Raw genomic sequence first — 23920 nt, 5'->3', positions numbered from 1 at the left:
GCTTCAAGTTAACATCAAAACTCTCATCTTCCACTTGCTGGAAATAACACTATGTCAATGAGCTGACTTGAAATCATTTTTGTTGCATGTATTGAATATTTAAGGTAAATGTGAAACAATTCATTTTTATTTCCTGCCCCAGTTCCATTATCAGCATATAGTGAAAAGCCAGCGTTTAACAAAATCTTGGAGTACACGGCCTGTACTACACAAGGTTAGCAGACTGTTTGTGGTGAAGGTCAGATGACATATTTGGTTAGACTCTGTGGGTTGTCCCACAGGTAAATGGCAAATCATCTGCCCTTAGCTGTGCTTTCAAAATCAGTTTTCAAACTTTAATTTCCCTAAATAGAAATAATGGAAGTCTGTTTAATTGTATTTATGTAAAATAAAATAAAGCCCTGGATACTCTCACTTTCTGTTTAAGATACTATTCTTTCTCCCATAAAATTATCTCCTGTTAAACGAAGTTTAAATTCTACTTATTTCTAGTACTCAACATTTTGTTAATAAAGCCATTCATTCACTCGCTCATTTGTTTCTCTGTAAAATGCTTATGGAGTAACTCTTTAGTATCAGAATGGTGTTGAGATTCACAGCCTTCCAATATTATTTTTTTGTAATAATATTCTTGTGATTTGTTAGTATTTTCTTACTACTTTTCAAACTTTTTCCTATTAGATTGTTATTACTGATGGCATAATACCAATCAGCTTTTATGCTCAAATGTATAGGAACCAAAATCAACAGACTAGAAAATTACGGAATGCAGTGGTTTTGGTGATCTGGTATTTTTGTGCTCTATGTAAGGAAGCTCAAATTCTACGTTAGATAAAAAATGTGTAAGACAACTTGAACTGGGCAGTGTAATGAGGCATGATACCTCCCGGAAACCTATGCAATTAAATTTAGGCTGCAAGCTGATCTTTGTTGCCATATATATCCTTCTCCGTGATGTAATTTATATTAAGCATTCCATTTACATTAACATATTTTTAAATTCATGACTGCAGAAATCCTACTTTTTAGGTGTTTGATTTTACATTAAAGGAAAGAAAACTAGTTCTCACTTTTTGCTTTTTTTGTATAATCGACTACAAATATTAAAATACTGTAATTGCCTTTTTACTAGTCACTTAAACAATGGTAGGCTGATGTCACAAACATTTCACACCCAGAATAGATCTGGAAGTATTATAAACACTGAAGAAGCACATTAAAATAATACTTTTAAAATCTCACTCAACATATTAATAATGATAATTGCAAATATTTACTGAGTCTTTATGTATTCAAGTACTGGTTGAAGAAGTTTACTTGCATTGTCTAATCTTCATAAGTTAGTAAAACTGTTATCTCCATTTTATATATAAGTAAACTGAGAGAAAGGCTGAGCAACTATTTTAGGGCCACAGACTTAGTGAGGAATGGAGCTGGGATTTGACTTGAATGCAGAGCTGCTGACCACTGGCAAAAAGCCATAAGGTGTTAGCAGCTGGACAGGTACTGCTCAGTGAGATGCTCTGGGACTCTGGACAAGCCGATCCCCAGCACAAGGCACAAGCTAGAGAAAAAGGTCCATCTGTGAGGGACCCTAGCTATTGTCGAGGTTGTTTGTGGAGCATTTGGAGACATCAGTCTGGTCACGAATTCTGAATTTTTCATAGCACGTGTTAAAACCAAAATCAATTTTTCTGTGGTATTATTTTTGGCCAATGTTTGGCCTAAAGCTCTTGAATGTGTTTAATTACATACAGTTTGATGAAATGGAAGTTAATGATGTGAATGATGTTAGTATTTCGCCCACTGGTTGCATTAAAAAAATTAACTAGTGGATATCTGTGCTTTTGTGTGGACAGTAGGGGATATCATGGGAAGGAGGCTGTACATCTGATGAATTGAGAGAGGGGATAACTAAATCAATGCCCCAGAGGACGTGAAGGGCTCTTTTATCTCTTTTATTGACATTGTACTCCACTCACTAAATCTGTCTCCTTACACGCAAAATGGGAATAATGAAAATAGAACCTACCTCAAAAGAGGTGTTGAGGGGAATGTAACATGCTTAAGATAGTGCCTGGTACATAGTTAAAACGTATTCTATAGTACTCTTTGTTGTTGTACTTGTTTTAGAAACAAAAAAAAAATGGAATATTGACCTTTAAAAGGTCCATTTTTAATCCTACAGATTTCTGTGTCATAGTTCTCAGGATTTTTGTTCCTCCACAAAACTTTCAAGTCAATCCTATGATAATATTATTCAGGAAAAGATTTTGAATCATTCTTTTCTTTTAATGATTTTTTTGTAGTTATAAGTATATGAGATACTTAGCTTTCAAAACTTTCACAGCTTTGTGGAAGACGTTGAATTGAAAGTTTAAAAATGCAAAATCTAAAAATTTACAGTGAGAGTTTAAAGAAGACCTGAATATGTCTGATATGCTGTCTAATCAACAGTGCTTAAACTTGTTAAGAAATAACACAGTACTGCCAAACAAAGGTTTCATCTTTGGTATTCTAAAGTGTCTGATGACACACATATGGAAAACCTCATAAAATGATGACTAACTCATTTGGTCAGGAACATGTGATTTCTTTCCTTGTCTATAAACTACATAAATATTGTTGTTGATGTGTTTTCTGAATTAGTAAGCAAAAAGAACAAAACATTGTTTACCCCGGAAAATATTCAGCAAGTTCAATCTCACGGTCTCCATACCAGAGAATAATTTTTTCACAAGATCTTAAAAGCGCACCAGCGACAACAGATGGGCCTGGCTTGAGAAATGGCCCCATAGGTAATCCCATATCCACATGGGACATCTTCTTAAGCCAAGAACCATGCCCAGAGTCCCCTTTTCTCTTTCAGCCCACTTTCAACGCACTTGGGGTTCTTCTCTTCCTATTTTCTTCAAGAATTGATAGAGTGAAGCACAATCTCTACAGCGGCCTCACTTTCTTGTTGCCCCAGGGGATGTGCACGAAGGTCTTATTTACTTTTTAAAGTTTTACAAGGAAACTTCACAAAGACAACGTTCTACATTTCTAAGTCTTTTACTGAGATTTAACTTACTCCGAACTCTGCCTCCAATATTTTTCATTTATTCTTGGGGGTGGGGCTTTCCACTGCACACCTCACTCCAGCCTCAGACTTGTCCACTATAGCAGGAGGTCCACAAGGCCCTCTCTCTCAGCTTTAGGCAGGGAGATGAAATCAAGGGACAAAAAGCAGCAATGTCCCTGGATTTCAAGTGAGTAAGCCTCATCTCTACACACTCTTCTCGGATGAAGGACACAAGTTCCCTAGTCCTTGGCCCACACAGATTTTAGTGCTTCCTCATCTCCTAATGGAATGATGAAGTCTTGTTTTTGTTGTTGTTCTTGTTGCTTTTCTGTGTTTGTTTGCTTGTTTTTGAACCCTTCCTCTTAACTATGTGAAAAAGTGGTCCTGGAACTTATGTTCCTGTTTCCCAACATCTTTGTGGTTATAGCCCGTGTGAAGTGCTGCATGATGTTCACTATTACTTTATCTTTGGTCCAGAACTTTCTGCTGGTTCCAGAGCCTCAATATTAGTATGTCAAAAACTCAAGTCTTAATTATTCTGTGTAAACTTAGCCCACATATTTATATATAAATTGAAAAACATATGTGCAAATACATATACACATATATATTTATAGATGCCTATTATTGAACACTTATTTGATAACAGATATATGTATGAGTATCTTATATATGTATTACTCATTTAATATACAGATTCATGAAGTAAGTATTACAATTTAATTTTTTAAATAAAGAACTTTAGACCCAAAGAATTTGAGCAACTTATTTACATTCAGCCATAGTGGCAGAAGGCAATCAATTTTGAACTCTTAAAAAAAATATCTTTTCTCAGTTCATTAGGCTCAGATAAAAGTATGTCACTCTTATTACACATTTTTACCCTATATTATTATTATTATCAATGTACTTCTGCCATATTCTCTATTAAGTTACAAATTAATTGAGAGCAGAAATAATTGTTTAATTCATCTTTATATAAAACCATAATGCATACCAATAGACCTTGTCCTCAATGTTTATTAACTTCTCCTTTGACACGATATATGGAAATCTGATCTAGTGACTACATGGCTGAAAGTTCAAAAAGCTGAACACTTCTAGAAATATACATCTGGGAATATAGGTTTTAGCCTACAGCCAGGGTCAGAGAACAAGACTGTCAACAAAGGTCAAAGTTTTGGAGATAGTCTACTACTTATAACAGAGGGTCCCAATTAATCCTGAATCCCATGAGAAGAATCAGAATACCAGGGGCCAATGTTTAGCTTGGATAGATCTGATAAGGATGAATTATATAGGTAGTGGCGTACTAGGGCAAGATTACTTGATTTCATCTGGAATTGATTTATGAGAACCAGATGCAAACAGAAAGAAGAGGTAGGATGTAATGACACAGGCTGCTGGTAGAAGACAGTGAGCCAGTGAAAGGGGTTGAAGATACAAATGAAATAAAAGGACAAGATCTCAGAAATTTATAATTGTAGATATTAGGAGGGTACAGTGGATATTTGAAATACAATTAGAGGTCAGATGATAAAATGAACCTCAAATTTCATTTTTTAAAAATTATATGTATTGTATACATCATAATCTGTATAATATGTATATATGTATATACATATATAAAAATAAAATAAATATAGGTAAATTGATAGGAACCTTCTGAAATTTTTAGAGCAAATAGAAAAAAATACATATGATTCTGAAAAGCATTTTATAAAATTTGCAAAAACATACCTCACACACAAACACATACACACACACACACACACACACACACACACACACAGACTATTCACAGCTTAATCTTCTGATAGTCCCTTATAATTGGGAAGTTCCAAGGTTTGTCTGAATGATATTTTATACTCTTGTTTGAGAAATGATTAAACTGGTATTGCCTTTTAACACTAGTGGCCTAAAAAGATCAAATATATCAAAATAAAGTTCAAGGAAACTTAAAATAAGATTTTCAAAAGAGGAGACCTTCAAGATGGAGGAGGAGTCAGATGTGGAGATCACCTTCCTCCCCACAAATACATCAGAAATACATCGACATGTGGAACAACTCCTATAGAACACCTACTGAACGCTGGCAGAAGACCTCAGACTTCCCAAAAGGCAAGAAACTCCCCATGTATCTGGGGAGGGCAAAAGAAAAAAGAAAAAACAGAGACAAAAGAACAGGGACAGGACCTGCACCTCTGGGAGGGAGCTGTGAAGGAGGAAAAGTCTCCACACACTAGGAAGCCCCTTCACTGGCAGAGACGGGGGTGGTGGGGGGGAAGCTTCGGAGCCACGGAGGAGAGCACAGCAACAGGGGTGCGGAGGGCAAAGTGGAGAGATTCCCGCACAGAGGATCAGTGCCCACCAGCACTCACCAGCCTGAGAGGCTTGTCTGATCACCCGCCGGGGCGGGCAGGGGCTGGGAGCTAAGGCTTGGGCTTCAGAGGTCAGATTCCAGGGAGAGGACTGGGGTTGGCTGCATGAACACAGCTTGAAGGGGGCTAGTGCAACATAGCTAGATGGGAGGGCATCCAGGAAAAAGTCTAGAACTGCCTAGGAGGCAAGAGACCATTGTTTCGGGGTGGGCGAGGAGAGCGGATTCAGAGCACCACCTAAACGAGCTCCAGAGACGGGCATGAGCTACAGTTATCAGTGCGGACCCCAGAGACAGGCATGAGATGCTAAGGCTGCTGCTGCAGCCACAGAGAAGCCTGTGTGCAAGCACAGGTCACTATCTACACCTCCCCTCCCAGGAACTTATGGAGCCCACCACTGCCAGGGTCCCGTGATCCAGGGACAACTTCTCCAGGAGAACAAATAGCATGGCTCAGGCTGTTGCAATGTCACACCAGCCTCTGCGGCTGCAGGCTCACCCCGCATCCGTACCCCTCCCTCTCCCCGGCCTGAGTGAGCCAGAGCCCCCTAATCAGCTGCTACTTTAACTCTGTCCTGTCTGGGCGGGGAAGAGATGCGCTCCGGCGACCTACATGCAGAGTCGGGGCCAAATCCAAAGCTGAACCCCAGGAGCTGTGCAAACAAAGAAGAGAAAGGGAAATCTCTCCCATCAGCCTCAGGGGCAGCGGATTAAATCTCCACAATCAACTTGATGTACCCTGCATCTCTGGAATACCTGAATAGACAATGAATCATCCCAAAATAGAGGCGGTGGATTTTGGGAGCAACTGTAGACTTGGGGTTTGCTGTATGCAACTGACTGGTCTCTGGTTTTATGTTTATCTTCGTTTAGTATTTAGAGCTTATTATCATTGGTCAATTTGTTTATTGATTTGGTGGCTCTCTTCCTCCTTTTTTTAATATATATATAGATATATATATATTTTTCCTTTTTCTCTTTTTGTGAATGTGTATGTGTATGCCTCTTTCTGTGATTTTGTCATATAGCTTTGTTTTTACCATTTCTCCTATGGTTCTGTCTGTCCATTTTTGTTTTTTGTTCTTTTTTTGTGTGTGTGTATAGTTTTTAGCGCTTGTTATCATTGGTAGATTTCTTTTTTTGGCTTGGTTACTCTCTTCTTTCTTTCTTTCTTTCTTTTTCTTTTTCTTTATTACTTTTTAATTTTTTTATTTTTAATAATTATTTTTTATTTCAAAAACTTTATTTTATTTTATTTTACTTCCTTCCTTCCTCTCTCTCTCTCTCTCTCTCTCTCTCTCTCTCTCCCTCCCTCCCTCCCTCCCTCCCTCTCTCCCTCTCTCTCTCTCTCTGTCTCTCTCTCTGTCTCTCTCTCGCTCCCTTTTCTTCTGAGCCATGTGGCTGACAGAGTAATGGTACTCCAGCCAGGTGTTAGGCCTGTGCCTCTGAGGTGGGAGAGCCAACTTCAGGGCATTGGTTCACCAGAGGCTTCCAGGCTCCACGTAATATCAAACAGCGAAAGCTGTCCCAGAACTCTCCATCTTAACGAGACTCAGCTCCACTCAAAGACCAGGAAGCTACAGTGCTGGACACCCTATGCCAAACAACTAGCAGGACAGGAACACAACCCCACCCATTAGCAGAGAGGCTGCCTAAAATTATAATAAGGTCACAGACACTCCAGAACACACCACCAGATGCAGTCCTGCCCACCAGAAAGACAAGATCCAGCCTCATCCACCAGAACACAGGCACTAGACCCCTGCACCAGGAAGCCTACACAACTCACTGAACCAAGCTTAACCACTGGGGGCAGACACCAAAAACAACAGGAATTACAAACCTGCAGCCTGCGAAAAGGAGACCCCAAACACGGTAAGTTAAGCAAAATGAGAAGACAGAGAAACACATAGCAGATGAAGGATCAAGGTAAAAACCCACCAGACCAAACAAATAAAGAGGAAATAGGCAGTCTACTTGAAAAAGAATTCAGAATAATGATAGTAAAGATGATCCAAAATCTTGGAAACAGAATGGGGAAAATACAAGAAATGTTTAACAAGGACCTAGAAGAACTAAAGAGAAAACCAACAATGATGAACAACACAATAAATGAAATTAAAAATTCTCCAGAAGGAATCAATACCAGAATAACTGAGGCAGAAGAATGTATAAGTGACCCAGAAGATAAAATAGTGTAAATAACTACTGCAGAGCAGAATAAAGAAAAAAGAATGAAAATAATTGAGGACAGTCTCAGAGACGTCTGGGCCAACATTAAATGCACCAACATTCGAATTATAGAGGTCCCGGAAGAAAAAGAGAAAAATAAATGGACTGAGAAAATATTTGAAGAGATTATAGTTGAAAATTTCCCTAATATGGGAAAAGAAATAGTCAATCACGTCCAGGAAACGTAGAGTCCCATACAGGATAAATCCAAGTAGAAACACTCGAAGACACATATTAATCAAACTATCAAAAATAAAATACAAAGAAAAATATTAAAAGCAGTGAGGGAAAAGCAACAAATAATACACAAGGGAATCCCCATAAGGTTAACAGCTGATCTTTCAGCAGAAGCTCTACAAGCCAGAAAGGAGTGGCAGGACATATTTAAAGTGATGAAAGGGAAAAACCTACAACCAAGATTACTCTACCCAGCAAGGATCTCATTCAGATTCGATGGAGAAATTAAAACATTTACAGACAAGCAAAAGCTAAGAGAATTCAGTACCACCAAACCAGCTTTACAACAAATGCTAAAGGAACTTCTCTAGGCAGGAAACAAAAGACAAGGAAAAGACCTACAATAACAAACCCAAAACAATTAAGAAAATGGGAATAAGAACATACATATCGATAATTACCTTCAATGTAAATGGATTAAATGTTCCAACCAAGAGACATAGACTGGCTGAATGGATCCAAAAACAAGACCCATATATATGCTGTCTACAAGAGACCCACTTCAGACCTAGGGACACATACAGACTGAAAGTGAGGGGATGGAAAAAGATATTCCATGCAAATGGAAATCAAAAGAAAGCTGGAGTAGCAATTCTCATATCAGACAAAATACACTTTAAAATAAAGACTATTACAAGAGGCAAAGAAGGACACTACATAATGATCAAGGGATCAATCCAAGAAGAAGACACAACATTTGTCAACATTTATGCACCTAACATAGGAGCATCTCAATACATAAGGCAAATGTTAACAGCCATAAAAGGGGAAATTGACAGTAACACAATCATAATAGGGGACTTTAACACCCCACTTTAACCAATGGACAGATCATCCAAAATGAAAATAAATAAGGAAACCCAAGCTTTAAATGATACATTAAACAAGATGGACTTGATATTTATAGGGCATTCCATCCAAAAACAACAGAATACACTTTCTTCTCAAGTGCTCATGGAACATTTTCCAGGATAGATTGTATCTTGGGTCACAAATTAAGCCTTGGTAAATTTAAGAAAATTGAAATTATATCAAGTATCTTTTCTAACCACGATGCTATGAGACTAGATAATAATTACAGGAAAAAATCTTTAAAAAATACAAACACATGGAGGCTAAACAATACACTACTTAATAACCCAGAGATCATTGAAGAAATCAAAGAGGAAATCAAATAATACCTAGAAACAAATGACAATGAAAACACGACGACCCAAGACCTATGGGATGCAGCAAAAGCAGTTCTAAGAGGGAAGTTTATAGCAATACAATCTTACCTCAAGAAACAAGAAACATCTCAAATAAACAACCTAACCTTACACCTAGAGCAATTAGAGAAAGAAGAACAAAAAACCCAAAGTTAGCAGAAGGAATGAAATCATAAAAATCAGATCACAAATAAATGAAAAAGAAATGAAGGAAACAGAAGCAAAGATCAATAAAACTTAAAGCTGGTTCTTTGAGAAGATAAACAAAATTGATAAACCATTAGCCAGACTCATCAAGAAAAAAAGGAAGAAGATTCAAATCAATAGAATTAGAAATAAAAAAGGAGAAGTAACAACTGACACTGCAGAAATAAAGGATCATGAGAGATTACTACAAGCAACTACATGCCAACAAAATGGACAACCTGGAAGAAATGGACAAATTCTTAGAAAAGCACAACCTTCTAAGGCTGAACCAGGAAGAAAGAGAAAATATAAACAGATGAATCACAAGCACTGAAATTGAGACTGTGATTAATAATATTTTGACAAACAAAAGCCCAGGACCGGCTGGCTTCACAGGCAAATTCTATCAAACATTTAGAGAAGAGCTAATACCTCTCCTTCTCAAACTCTTCCAAAATATAGCAGAGGGAGGAACACTCCCAAACTCATTCTACGAGGCCACCATCAACATCATACCAAAACCAGACAAAGATGTCATAAAGAAAGAAAACTATAGGCCAATATCATTGATGAACATAGATGCAAAAATCCTCAACAAAATACTAGCAAACGGAATCCAACAGCACATTAAATGGATCATACAGCATGATCAAGTGGGGTTTATCCCAGGAATGCAACGATTCTTCAATATATGCAAATCAATCAGTGTGATAAACCATATTAACCAATTGAAGGATAAAAAACATATGATCATCTCAATAGATGCAGAAAAAGCTTTTGACAAAATTCAATACCCATTTATGATAAAAACTCTCCAGAATGTAGACATGGACGGAACTTACTTCAACATAATAAAGGCCATATATGACAAACCCAGGCCAACATCATTCTCAATGGTGAAAAAATGAAACCATTTCCACTAAGGTCAGGAACAAGACAAGGTTGTCCACTCTCACCAGTATTATTCAACATAGCTTTGGAAGTTCTAGCCATAGTTATCAGAGAAAAAGGAAAAAAAAAAGGAATCCAAATCGGAGAAGAAGTAGTAAAGCTGTCACTGTTTGCAGAAGACATGATACCATACATAGAGAATCCTAAAGATGCTACCAGAAAACTACTAGAACTAATCAACGAATTTGGTAAAGTAGCAGGATGCAAAATTAATGCACAGAAATCTCTTGCTTTCCTATAAACTAATGATGAAAACTCTGAAAGAGAAATTAAGGAAACACTCCCATTTACCATTGAAAGAAAAAGAATAAAATACCTAGGAATAAACCTACCTAAGGAGACAAAAGAGCTGTACGCAGAAAACTATAAGACACTGATGAAAGAAATTAAAGATGATACAAAGAGATGGAGAGATATACCATGTTCTTGGATTGGAAGAATCAACATTGTGAAAATGACTATACTACCCAAAGCAATCTACAGATTCAGTGCAATCCCTATCAAACTACCAATGGCATTTTTCACAGAACTAGAACAAAAAATTTCACAATTTGTATGGAAACACAAAAGACCCCGAACAGCCAAAGCAATCTTGAGAAAGAAAAACAGAGCTGGAGGAATCCGGCTCCCAGACTTCAGACTATACTACAAAGCGACAGTAATCAAGACGGTATGGTACTGGCACAAAAACAGAAATATAGATCAGTGGAACAAGCTAGAAAGCCCAGAGATAAACTCACACATATATGGTCACCTTATCTTTGATAAAGGAGGCAAGAATATACAATGGAGAAGAGACAGCCTCTTCAATAAGTGGTGCTGGGAAAACTGGACAGCTGTACGTAAAAGAATGAAATTAGAACACTTCCTAACACCACACACAAAAATAAACTCAAAATGGATTAAAGACCTAAATATAATGCCAGACACTATAAAACTCTTAGAGGAAAACATAGGCAGAACACTCTATGACATAAATCACAGCAAGATCCTTTTTGACCCACCTCCTAGAGAAATGGAAATAAAAACAAAAACAAACAAATGGGAACTAATGAAACTTAAAAGCTTTTGTACAGCAAAGGAAACCATAAACAAGACGAAAAGACAACCCTCAGAATGGGAGGAAATATTTGCAAATGAAGCAAGTGACAAAGGATTAATCTCCAAAATTTACAAGCAGCTCATGCAGCTCAATATCCGAAAAACAAACAACCCAATCCAAAAATGGGCAGAAGACCTAAATAGACATGTCTCCATAGAAGATATACAGATTGCCAACAAACACATGAAAGGATGCTCAACATCACTAATCATTAGAGAAATGCAAATCAAAACTACAATGAGGTATCACCTCACACCAGTCAGAATGGCCATCATCAAAAAATCTACAAACAATAAATGCTGGAGAGGGTGTGGAGGAAAGGGGACCCACTTGCACTGTTGGTGGGAATGTAAATTGATACAGCCACTATGGAGAAGTGTATCGAGGTTCCTTAAAAAACTAAAAATAGAACTACCATACAACCCAGCAATGCCACTACTAGGCATATACCCTGAGAAAACCATAATTCAAAAAGAGTCATGTACCACAATGTTCATTGCAGCTCTATTTACAATAGCCAGGACATGGAAGCAACCTAAGTGTCCATCGACAGATGAATGGATAAAGAAGATGTGGCACATATATACAATGGAATATTACTCAGGCATAAAAAGAAACGAAATTGAGTTATTTGTAGTGAGGTGGATGGACCTAGAGTCTGTCACACAGAGTGAAGTAAGTCAGAAAGAGAAAAACATATACCATATGCTAACACATATATATGGAATCTAAAAAAAAAAAAAAAGATAGAAAGAAAGATGGTTGAAGAACTTAGGGGCAGGACAGGAATAAAGCCACAGATGTAGAGAATGGACTTGAGGACATGGAGAGGTGGAAGGGTAAGCTGGGACGAAGTGAGAGAGTGGCATGGACTTATATATACTACCAAATGTTAAATAGATAGCTAGTGGGAAGCGGCTGCATAGCACAGGGAGATCAGCTCCGTGCTTTTTGACCACCTAGAGGTGTGGGATACGGAGTGTGGCAGGGAGACGCAAGAGGGAGGAGATAAGGGGATATATCTATATGTATAGCTGATTCACTTTGTTTTAAAGAAGAAACTAACACACCATTGTAAAGCAATTATACTCCAATAAAGATGTTAAAAAAAAAAGATTTTAAAAAGAAAAATGTTTCAGGCAAATGCTCTATCAGAAAATACATCTTTAATACGTGTAATGAATGAGCCTAACCGTCTAATTAAAGTTCAAACTGCAGACATTTTACTTTTTTTGTTAGCCCCTATAAATTAAACATACTTTCTTGAAACTTGAACAACTATTCAGCCGAAATAGTATTTTTGCTTAACTGAAATATGTTGCTCTGCAACAAAGCCGATTTGTTCTTGACATCAAACATTTGGTGAAAGGGTCCCGAGTGGGTGTTTTTTTGTTGTAATAAAGTATTAGCTTCTTTTTTTACCCAGGCAGTAAATGCATATTTCTCACTTTAAGTAAGCCATCCCCTGAAAATGTATTGAAAGCAGCCATTCAATATTAACATTAAATTATATGGTTAGATTTGAATCCAGAAAATACATGAAGCAAGTAAGTATGTAACATTTTAAATATGACCATCAGCTTTTATCTTAAAAATTTCATTTTATAATATATTACCACTAATTAGTTTTGTAAATATGTTTATATAAATTAGGTATATACACATTAGGTAACATTTTATTTTTAATCATTTCTCAGGAATCTTTATCAAAAACACTGTATTTCCTTAATATAAATTCCTATACTAAATAGAGGTGACAAGTAAAACTAAAGAAAGAACTTAGTAATGTTATGAAAATGAGACTGAAAAGTGGCCGACAATGTGAATGTACTTAATGCCGCTGAACTGTACATTTAAAAATGGTAAAAAAGGTAAATTTTATGTTATATGAATATATAAATTTGGGCATATACCCTGAGAAAACCATAATTCAAAAAGAGTCATATACCACAATGTTCATTGCAGCTCTATTTACAATAGCCAGGACATGGAAGCAACCTAAGTGTCCATCGACAGATGAATGGATAAAGAAGATGTGGCACATATATACAATGGAATATTACTCAGGCATAAAAAGAAACGAAACTGAGTTATTTGTAGTGAGGTGGATGGACCTAGAGTCTGTCATACAGAGTGAAGTAAGTCAGAAAGAGAAAAACAAATACCGTATGCTAACACATATATACGGAATCTAAAAATAAAAAAAGAAAAATGGTACTGAGGAACCTAGTGGCAGGGCAGGAATAAAGATGTAGACATAGAGAATGGACTTGAGGACACGGGGTGGGAGGGGTAAGCTGGGGCAAAATGAGAGTAGCATGGACATATATACACTACCAAATATAAAATCGATAGCTAGTGGGAAGCAGCAGCATAGCACAGGGAGATCAGCTCGGTGCTTTGTGACGACCTAGAGGGGAGGGATAGGGAGGGTGGGAGGGAGATGCAAGAGGGAGGGGATATGGGGACATGTGTCTGCATATGGCTGATTCACTTTGTTGTACAACAGAAACTAACACAGTATTGTGAAACAATTATACTCCAGTAAAGATCTATTTATACAAAGAGTTAATAAAGTAATAAAATGTAATGGAAACTAAATATTTTATCCCCCACACAAAGCATGTCATGAGGAGTTACTTTTTGGAGAACATTTTTTAAAAAAACCTCTCAACACATGTTGAAACTCTGAAATACGAGAGGCTACCACCAAATTTGAAATACAACCTGCTTCCTGCCTACTTGCCTGCTGAAAATATCAAATTAATATATTTATGGAATAATTATCAAAATAGGCCACAAAATAAGATCACGTTTTAACAAGATGAAATTTAGAAGATTTTTGAGAAGAAGAAATTTCCTCATAATAATAATAATAAGCTGACATTATTTTCTATTATATTTAATATTTATCCTTTAGGTAATATAAACATTCTCTTTAATATTTCAAATTGTTTGTTTCCATTTCAAACTTGGGTTTCCTTTGTCTACTCAGATTTATAGCTTAAATTGAGTAAATGAAAAGTAGACTGAAATTATCAAATTTTAATTCTGTGTAACATGATGGCAATTCTAGATCTTGTTTAGTGGAGTTTTGGAAGTTAGATCATCTTTCTTTTTGTATTTTTATCTTATGAATATACAAATGAAATTCTATGTAGGAACAACTGTTCCTACTAAAGAGTAGCTGATTTAAAGAAAATTATTTAAATAAATGATTTATGATAATACTTAGTTGCTAACAGATTTTATACAAAAACTTACTAGAAATAAGAGGAAGTAAAACAATAACCAGTTATCAACCTTGGAAACAAAATGGAAATAACCAAAACGTCCTTCAACTCAAATGTATAATTAAGTGAAATGCAAGTGATTTCTGGTAATTGAAGATTACACTAGCACAATCTGATTTATGAAATCATTGGTGCCTTTTGGAAAGTTCTCAAGCAATTTTCATTATTAAAAATGTTCTTCATAACAGACAAGGCAAGCTCTTCTTCAACATCTTCCCACAAATAACACTGACAAAATGCAATCTTCCTGGAACAGTTATAAAACAACTCTCTTCATATCTAAAATATGATATGCCACATTTCTGACCTCTCTTTTGATTATAGAGACATTTGCAATGCTGCGGCACTCTCAGCTGAACAGTGTGACAGATAGTATTAATTTAAATGTCATCATATCCTCACCAAGAAAATAAAGCATAGATTAGCCCTTTTAGATTTTAGGATTAATTTTTGCAAAAGCATCATGTATCCCCTCCATCAAAAAGTAATTTCCAATCCCTGCATAAGAATGAAGTTTATTCCCTCTTTCAGTCAGATGATAAATGCCCTTAATTAGGAATGTTAATAACTGAACTTTTCCCCTCAGACCTATTAATTATGCTAACACATAGACAGTTCATTACCAGACTTTTTGGCCATATCTATAGCCAGAATATCTCTATATTCCTTTAGTATATTAGACTGAGAACAGATAAATAAAGGTAATGTATTTAATTGGTACACAGATTAATCTCCCACCCCCAAATTAAATGCAAATATACATACAGCCCAATTGACTTATTGTATGTGCATGTATGTGTATATTGTACATACTGTATATTCTTAGTATAATATTTAACATTTGCTTTGCACTCTATAAAACCCTTGGATATGCATTTCCTGATCTGATGAGAACAGCAATCCTTTGATTTTGGATTCATGAATAGTCTTATTTTACTTGCTGTCTTATTGGCAGAGAGCCAAAAGTTGTTTCTTTCCTTTTTTTTTTCCTTTGCTGCAAAAACCAGTGCTCTTTTTAATATAAAAATAATATTTAACCCAAAGAGAATAAACATGTTTTACATAAAACATAATATGGTAGATGAGCTAATCTGTGGGAAACTGAGTAATGGTTAAAAAATGGTCTCCTTGATCAGGTTTAGTGGCTTCAAATCCTATTTCCACTGATTAACAGCTGCAGACCTAAATCAAGTTGCTTACCTTCTCTAATACTCAGTTTTGTTTTTGTTTTACTTTTAATCCCTAATATTGGAATCCAATTTACAAGGCAGTTATCAGATTAAATGAGATACTATAGTACAAACTCTGGTATATACAAGCCCTCAGCATGCATAGAATGAATATCCTCTAAAGTTTGACTGCCCAAGTTGTAGCTCTACTCAAACGTCTTTTCTGGGAACTAAACTTTTATATCTATCTACCTGACATCTCCACTGGAGATCTCATAATGTCTAAAATACAATATATCCAAAAAATAATTAAGGATAATCCACCCTAAAAATCTTTCGTGGGACTTCCCTGGTGGCCCAGTGGTTAAGACTCTGTGTTACCAATGCAGAGGACGTGGGTCCCATCCCTGGTTGTCAGGGAACTAAGATCCCACACGCCGCATGGCACGGAGGAAAAAAAAAAAAGAAAAACTTTTGTTTTTGCATCCCCAAATTTCTCTGGCCTATATTCTAGGACTCATGCTTGATTTGTCTCTTTTCCTAACTTCCTGTACCTCCAGTTCCATCATCAAGTCCTATTGGCTCAACCTTCAAAAGGGATAAAATATTTAGCTCATTCACACCACCTCCACACTGTCTCTAATTTCAAACACTCTCAGGGATTGCTGTCATGGCCTTTAAATCACCATCTCTATTCCCACTGCTGTCTTCACCACTGCCACAAAACCAGATCTCTTCTCCACAAAGCCAGATCTCTCCAAAATCCCCTGTTGCTCCCCTGTCCAAAGCTTTAATGAGACTTGGCCTCACTCTGAATAAAATTAAAGCTCCTTACCCTGGCCTAAAAAGTTTAGATGATCCAGCCTCTGCCTACCTCATCTTCCAAGACTCTTCCTCTCTTTTACTCTGATGCAGACATCTACGCCCTCTTGCTCTTCTTTAGATATAGCCAACTTGATCTCTGCCTCCGGGCTGTTTCATCTGCAAGTTTACCCAGTTCTTCACCTTTCACTGTCCTGACTGTGCTATCAAAAATAATACCTCCAATTCCTATTTTGCTAGCCACTTAACCTGCTTCATTTAACTTCATAGCATTTCATATAACTCTAGGCCTACATATTATATTTTGTCTATCTTTCTGACTAGAATGTAACTTCTGTGAAGACAGAGACTGTCATTTTCTCCACCACTGTATCTGCAGTTCCTAGAAGAATACCTGGGAGAGACTGCCCCATAAATATTTTCTGACAAAACACTGTCAAGATGCTTTTTACACATCAATATTGCCCATAGAAGCATATGAGTCTCACTGACTCTAATCATAATTCACTCATAAGGTCTATTAAATTACCATCATAGTTTGGTTTTAATACATACAAAATGACAATTGGCAGGGATATCTGGCAATATTATCATCTTCTACCCGTAAAGTCTAATGAATTTTTTATATCTTCTCCTACTTAGCAATTTAATTTGAACAGTGCCTAAATTGAAGCTCATTTCCAAACAATCACTATTGAAATTACTGATTCCAATTGATTTGACTTCACTTAAAATATTTTGAAACATTTATTTATGTACTTGGAAAAAGAAAAATAACAGTAGAACGTTTTGTTCATTAGAGTACAATGAATAGCATAGAAGATGCAAAGAAGAAAAGCGTTCTTAAAACCACGTTTTTGGAAATCTACGTTTTGCAGACAGTCATAAGATCCTGATTTTTTGGATACAGTATAAGTGAGCAGGAACTCGGTGGAAAGGCAGAAGTCCTGGATATTGCGCCCGACTCTGCCACTCTCTGGGTGTGCAAAGCTCTGGCAAACTGCTGAATTATCGCAGGCCTCAGTTCTGTTTCTCAAAAATAAAGGAAATGGACTGGCTCATCTCCAAGAAGTCTACTGGCTATGAAATTATCATTTTAAGTCAGATTTTTCTAGCTTAGAATTTTTTCATTTCTAGTTCTATTTTAAAATCCTTCCATATTACACACTGTGTTACAACTGCAATAACCCCTTATTGTCACATCATTTTGTTTTACGGCTTTCTCGTATATAATTCAGTTCCTTGCAAGAGTACTAGCAGATTTTAATGGCTCACAGACTCTGAATTTACTGGTGAGGGCACAAGATCATCGAAGGTTAAAAAAAATTCTAAGAGACCTGGAAAATTACATATATAGATACATATCTGTTAGAATAGCTTGTCTAAATACCAAAATCTTCATAACAAAACTCAAAACAAGCAAAAGTTTTCATATTACATTAATGTGAAGAATCATAGGCCTTTAGTATTAAGCTATGTGAAGCCAAATACCACATATAGGATATATTTTTTTGTAGCTAAAAAGGTATTGGGTATTCAGGAGATATGGAAGGCTCACACTTTTTTGCTTCAGGAAGCCCAGATATAAGAGAATCGCCAAATGCTGAAACTTTTCAAAAGCACAGTGCCTGTTTATGCAGATTTTGAGTTAGTGAACCAGATTAAGAAAAGGTAGGCAGCACAGCACAAAGTAGAGATAAGACCTACCTAGAAACATCTACAAGATAACAGAATTGAATAAGAGCCAGAAGGTTCAGGGGAGAGTCATGAGAATATAGCTCAAGCAGTATTTTAAGCATTTGAAAGTGAATTAAAGCCATAAAATGCTTCAGTGGGTCCTTACATATGACTGCAATTTATCACATCACACTAAACACCACACAGCCTTAAAACACTTGCACTGCTTTTCAAAGCAGGGGTCAATTTGAATGACCACAACCAATGTAGCAAAAACTTCTGGAATTTCAGCCGTGAGTTAAAAAATATTGGCACTTTTCCTTTTGGTAGGTCCTTTGAAAAATCTGCAAGCGATTAAATACATAATAATAAAATAAATATAAGTATGGTAAATGAATATGAATTAATAGTTACATATTAAAATAACAGGATGGTGATTAATTGATAACTAATTATCATCACTTTTCACTCATTAGATCATTCATTCATTCAATAAATGTTATCAAGCAAGTGCTATGTTACAGGTTCTGTTCGGAGTGTTTCTGGGAATTCAGTTTTGAACAAGACTTAGGAAGCTTACATGCTACTGGAAGGATGGCAGCTATTGATGGGGTAAACAAACTATACCTACTCAGATACATTATATTTTATATGCGCATATAATTTCAGATAGTAACTAGTGTTAAGAAGAAATCACAACAAGCTAAAGTGATAGAGACACTGGAGAGATGGGAAGTGGGACCATAGATTGGTAGTCAGATAAGTCCTCTCTGAGAAGTTGACATTTTACCTAGAGGTAATGACAAATGACCAAGACATGAATGGAAAACAAGTGCAAATGCAAAGGGCCAAGGGCAGGAAAAGGTTAGCATTTATAAAGGGGCCAGGTTACCTGGCACTGGCAATTTGCAATAAATGTTTAGCAACTGCTCTCCAGAAGCAAGTCACCTGATTCGTAAGTTTGCTGACTTCTGTGGTGTAAATACTCCTGCATTGGCCAATTTCAGCCAAACCAACATGAAGATACTGAACACTGAGTCGGGAGGTGACAATGGCCAATGGTGGCACATGATAAAGGCAGCCAGGGGTTGGTGACAGAAGGGGTCAGATAGGTGGACAGAGGTCAGGTCATTTAATGCCATGTGGTCAATGGTAAGAAATATAGTTTTTCTTCTTGGAAATCACTGAAGGGTTTTTAAGTAAGCAACAGGGCGTGATGATTTAAGTTATGGTTTTAAGGTTCATTAGTTGCTTGTTGGAGAAGGTACTATGGGGAGAAAGGCAGTTAGGAAGCTCTCACATTAGCCCTGGCTTAGACTAAAGTGGTGGTAGTGGAAATGAAGAAAAGTGGATACATTCAGGACATTTTTTGAGGCAGAGTCTACTTGTCAATGGACCTGTTGAATGTGGAGTACAGAGAAAGAGGAATGAAGAGTGATAACAAGGTTTGCCTTTAGCAACTGTGAAATCAGGGACAGAGAATAATTTACGGAGATTAGGGTGGACAGAAGTCAACAAATTTTACTTGGCCTTACGAAGCTTAAGATGTCCAGCAAGTATGTTGACTAATATTAATAGCTAAAATAAGTCATTTCCGTATTTATTCCTGCCGATATGTTTTTCACATAGGAATTACTGTCTCCATTCTATAGACATGAACACAATGGTAACTTCTTCAAGGTCATGTACCTAGAAAGTGGTGGAGGTGGGATTTGAGCCTCTTTTTAACTATAAAGTTATGTATTTACCTTTAGGATATACTTCCATTTTGTAATTAATTCTTAGGATTAATTTTTGAAAGTATACTGCTCTGGGTTCCCTGATAATTCCCTGCTACTTACCATATTTAAAACATATTCTTTTATTTATTGCACTTACGAGAAAATGGTAAGGAAAACTTTTGTAAGGAAGGGTCCTTGGGAACAGAATGCCAAACCATGTTAAGGACATTAACTGCTTTAGGGCCAGCTCCCCTCTTAGAAGGAACCACGGAGAGCTGGGTTCTCTGCAGGTCCTGCATGACTACACCTAGGTGAAGCCTCAGCCCCCTAGGAGTTTCTACTTGGTACACGTTTCTAGAAGAAGTAGCAAGGAGTAATACAGACTGAAGGCAGAATATCACCATTACACCAGTTAAACAAAATATCACCTTTGAGTTGTAGTCATTAAGTTAATCTTTAGTAAGTAAATCCTATAGGGAAAAAATGAGGTAGAATTATTATACTCTGTCCTGGTATTGTTACTTAACATTGTAACAGTCGGTCCCACACACATAGGATAGTGTGGGTGCAGCTCATTTTAAGCAGTAGACAGGAGTAGTCAGAGAGTTTCCAGATGTCCTACTCTATAGCCATGCAGTCAGTAAATAAAAATATGATGATAGTGGAATGCTAGTATTTTCTCCAAAAATATTCAAAGATTTAGAGATCTGCTGATAAAAGTAAGCTGCTGCTTCAATCGCTGCCATATTGCCAAAGTTGACCCATCTTTGGGCTGCCATCGGGTAAGAATTTTAAAAGAGCAAAGCAAAAGTGATTTGTGAGCTAAGGAATAAAACTGTCAATTTTTTTTTCTTTCTTTAGAACACTGATATTTCCCTGGTTCTTAGAACACTGCAAATTTGAGAATAACATCGCATCTGGGACCTAAAAGCTGCCATATTTTTCTGAATTTTCTCATGTCATCTACCAATTTGACTTTTAAATCATAGCAGTGAATAAGTATTCTAAATCCTGTGTTAGAGACTTCATTCCTGGAGTATAGGATTAAACTGCAGATTCTGAAGCCCGATATCTGAAACTCTCACATTCTTCCATACTAGTGGATATCAATGATACCAAAAGTATACAAAGGAATTGACTATAAAATTATGGTCACATATGAGTTTTAATAATCTTAAAAGCATCTAGTCAACTTACTTCACAATTTCTGATTGCTTTACATGTGATCTGTATGAAATGACCTTCAGACACCTAATTGAATACTTACACTCCCGTGGCCTCATAGACACCAGTCCATTTCAAGGCAACCCCCAAAAAAGCATTCATAAAAATCTGTGCTTTGGGGCAAAATTCAAGCAATTCTCTAATTTCCAAGACTGCCAAAATACTGTGACCAAGGCACCAGTGTCCCTGAATCTCATTTATGTCTCCCACCATGCTAATTAGCCTAAATGACAAACTTCCAGATACTTTCATTTTACTGATGATATGAATTTTCACTCTCTATAACTAACTCTCCTATCTCAGTATTGGGTAGAATATACACACACTTGGTCTTCACATGTTTCATTTAATGGCAACGGTCCTTCATAGAAATTAGAGTTGCACTTGCATTATTTGTCCTTATATTAAGAATTCTAGATCCCCAATTTTCCCCAGCATCAAGACTGATGGCATCAGGAATGCACACAGTTCAGCTCCCTGGAACCAGGACTTGGTTCTTGCGCAGTCTGCTCACTTAGACCAAGGCTCTATTGAACCTCCTACTTGCGAAAGTTCCTCCCAACAGGCTGACTCACCCATGAGTATTAGAAGAGAATAATTTTAACTCTATCATTTCAAGTTTTCTTTCTCTTTCTTCCTCCCTCCCTCCCTTCCTTCTTTCTTTTTCTTTCATTCTTTCTTTTTTTCCTAATGAAATGTCCCTTTTGTGCTGTCATATTGATGGAGAAACGGCATTACAAGTGGTGGTTAAGCTTGCTGGCTAGCCCACAAAGGCTTCCTTAACCATAATTTGGCTGAACTACAGTTTTTAAATGGTTAAGCACTCACTTACTAAGCAATATATTCTTTGGAAGTTTGAAAAAAACTCTGATACCACAATAAAAGTTTTTAATGTAGTAATGTATAAAATGTAAAAATATGAACTGCAATTTTTAAAAATGCTTTTTAACACCAATTCACATATTTTCTAATAAGAATACTTATGTAGTAAAGAACAGGGCAAATATTTCTAAGAATTTTAAAATGTTTAAAGTGCATGGATCACAATTCTTTTTTGAATCATTATATACGTGATGCGGTAGGCATATTTAGCAATTTAACATATGTTGTATCAATTAAACCTTGTAATAAAATATTTTGTAATTACTATTATCCCCATGTTACTGAGAAAGATACTGAGATTGAGAGAGATGATACTTTTTGCCTGAATCATGGAGAAAATTATGAGAGAACCAGAATTCAAATCAAGATCAATTCATATTCAAAGCTTTTATCATTATATTATATTATATAGAATAGTATTAGGTTTAATTTGCAAATAAAATAATTTTGAAAATGAATATATTTTTCAAAATTTACTTTACCTCCACACTAAAACCTTCATATACACTAAACTTGGAAGTCAGATATGTCAGGGTCTGAATCCTGCTCTTCTACTTCTTGGAGGTGTAATCCTGGGCAAATTATTTAACCACTGTGAGCTGGGGTTTACTGTAAGTAGGGTGGAAATAAAAGCACCAAAGTCTTTGAGATAATAAAGAAAAGTAATGTATAGAAATGGGCTAATATCTGTAAAACCTGACAAACTGCAAGACTCAGATTGCCAAATGTCAAAAAAACAAGCATTCCCTTCCCCTTCACAATATCCCCCCTTGGCTTTGTAGGCACACAAAAAGATTTTTAAATTCTCAGAATGATTTGATTGAAAACAGGCACTCTTGTCTAGATGATTACATTCTTTCTCTACCATGGCTTTTGATTTTAGAATGTTCCAAAGTACAAATCCTCTGATGGGGAACTTCTGTGGGTTGTGCCCTGCCCCGCACTGCATTCCACAATCACAATCTGCTCCTCACCCTGGGGTGACCTACTTGTGACACACCATCTTGTGCAACAAGTTTTATAGTGACTGATGCCTTAGCGACCAGATTCCTGGTTCTGGTTTCTCCTCCCCCACTTGACCTCCACAAAGGCTGTTATTGTGCGTGCCTAGAATTGACTGCACACATCCAGAAACTGGAGAGGAGAGCTGAGATTGGGGTGTTTTCGTAATAAAACCTTGGTTCTAAATATCTGACCCTCTACCAGTTTCTACTCCATTTCATCCTCTCTTCCCTCCAGGTGACTCTTGAATACTGGATTGATTTGAGCAATGTGGCAGTGACTGCATTTTTCACATGAAAATGCTTACCTACTGACCAAGAAGCACTGCCTACACATATAATGAAACATGTTTCAGATCAACTTGTTTAAGTTTTATGTGGTTAGCACACTACATTCTGTTCATCATTCTCTGGGATTTTATAGTTTGCATGAAATGTAACATGGTCATTCACACCCATTAAAAAATATAGAGAATAGTTCTTTCTTTCATAAAATAATAGTCTCAGATGATTACACTTCCAAAAGCAAATGGCAAATAATATATAGACAGAGCCACCTTGATTAATAAGCACTGGCACTATCATCTGAATACTTAACATAAATTTATTATTACTCAATCTTAAAATCTCCTTTTTTAATGAGAAGTGGTAACATGAAATTGTATACTTCGAAACTGGTTATATATAAAAAAAAATTGATATATTATATTCATCAAAAACGTTTCAACCACGGTAAAAACAGCTCATTTGAAAATTCAGAATTGTTCTTCT

General features: G+C 36.5%; 1 protein-coding gene across 1 annotated transcript in view; it reads right to left on the bottom strand.

Annotated features, from left to right (window-relative positions):
- The window catches only part of FAT4 (FAT atypical cadherin 4), a 170317-nt gene that overhangs the window by 51419 nt on the left and 94978 nt on the right, over positions 1-23920 (bottom strand). The window lies entirely within an intron of this gene.

Source organism: Balaenoptera musculus, chromosome 5 (genome assembly GCF_009873245.2).
Source record: "Balaenoptera musculus isolate JJ_BM4_2016_0621 chromosome 5, mBalMus1.pri.v3, whole genome shotgun sequence".
Taxonomy (NCBI): Eukaryota; Metazoa; Chordata; class Mammalia; order Artiodactyla; family Balaenopteridae; genus Balaenoptera; species Balaenoptera musculus.
This window is presented reverse-complemented; position numbering and strand designations above follow the sequence as displayed.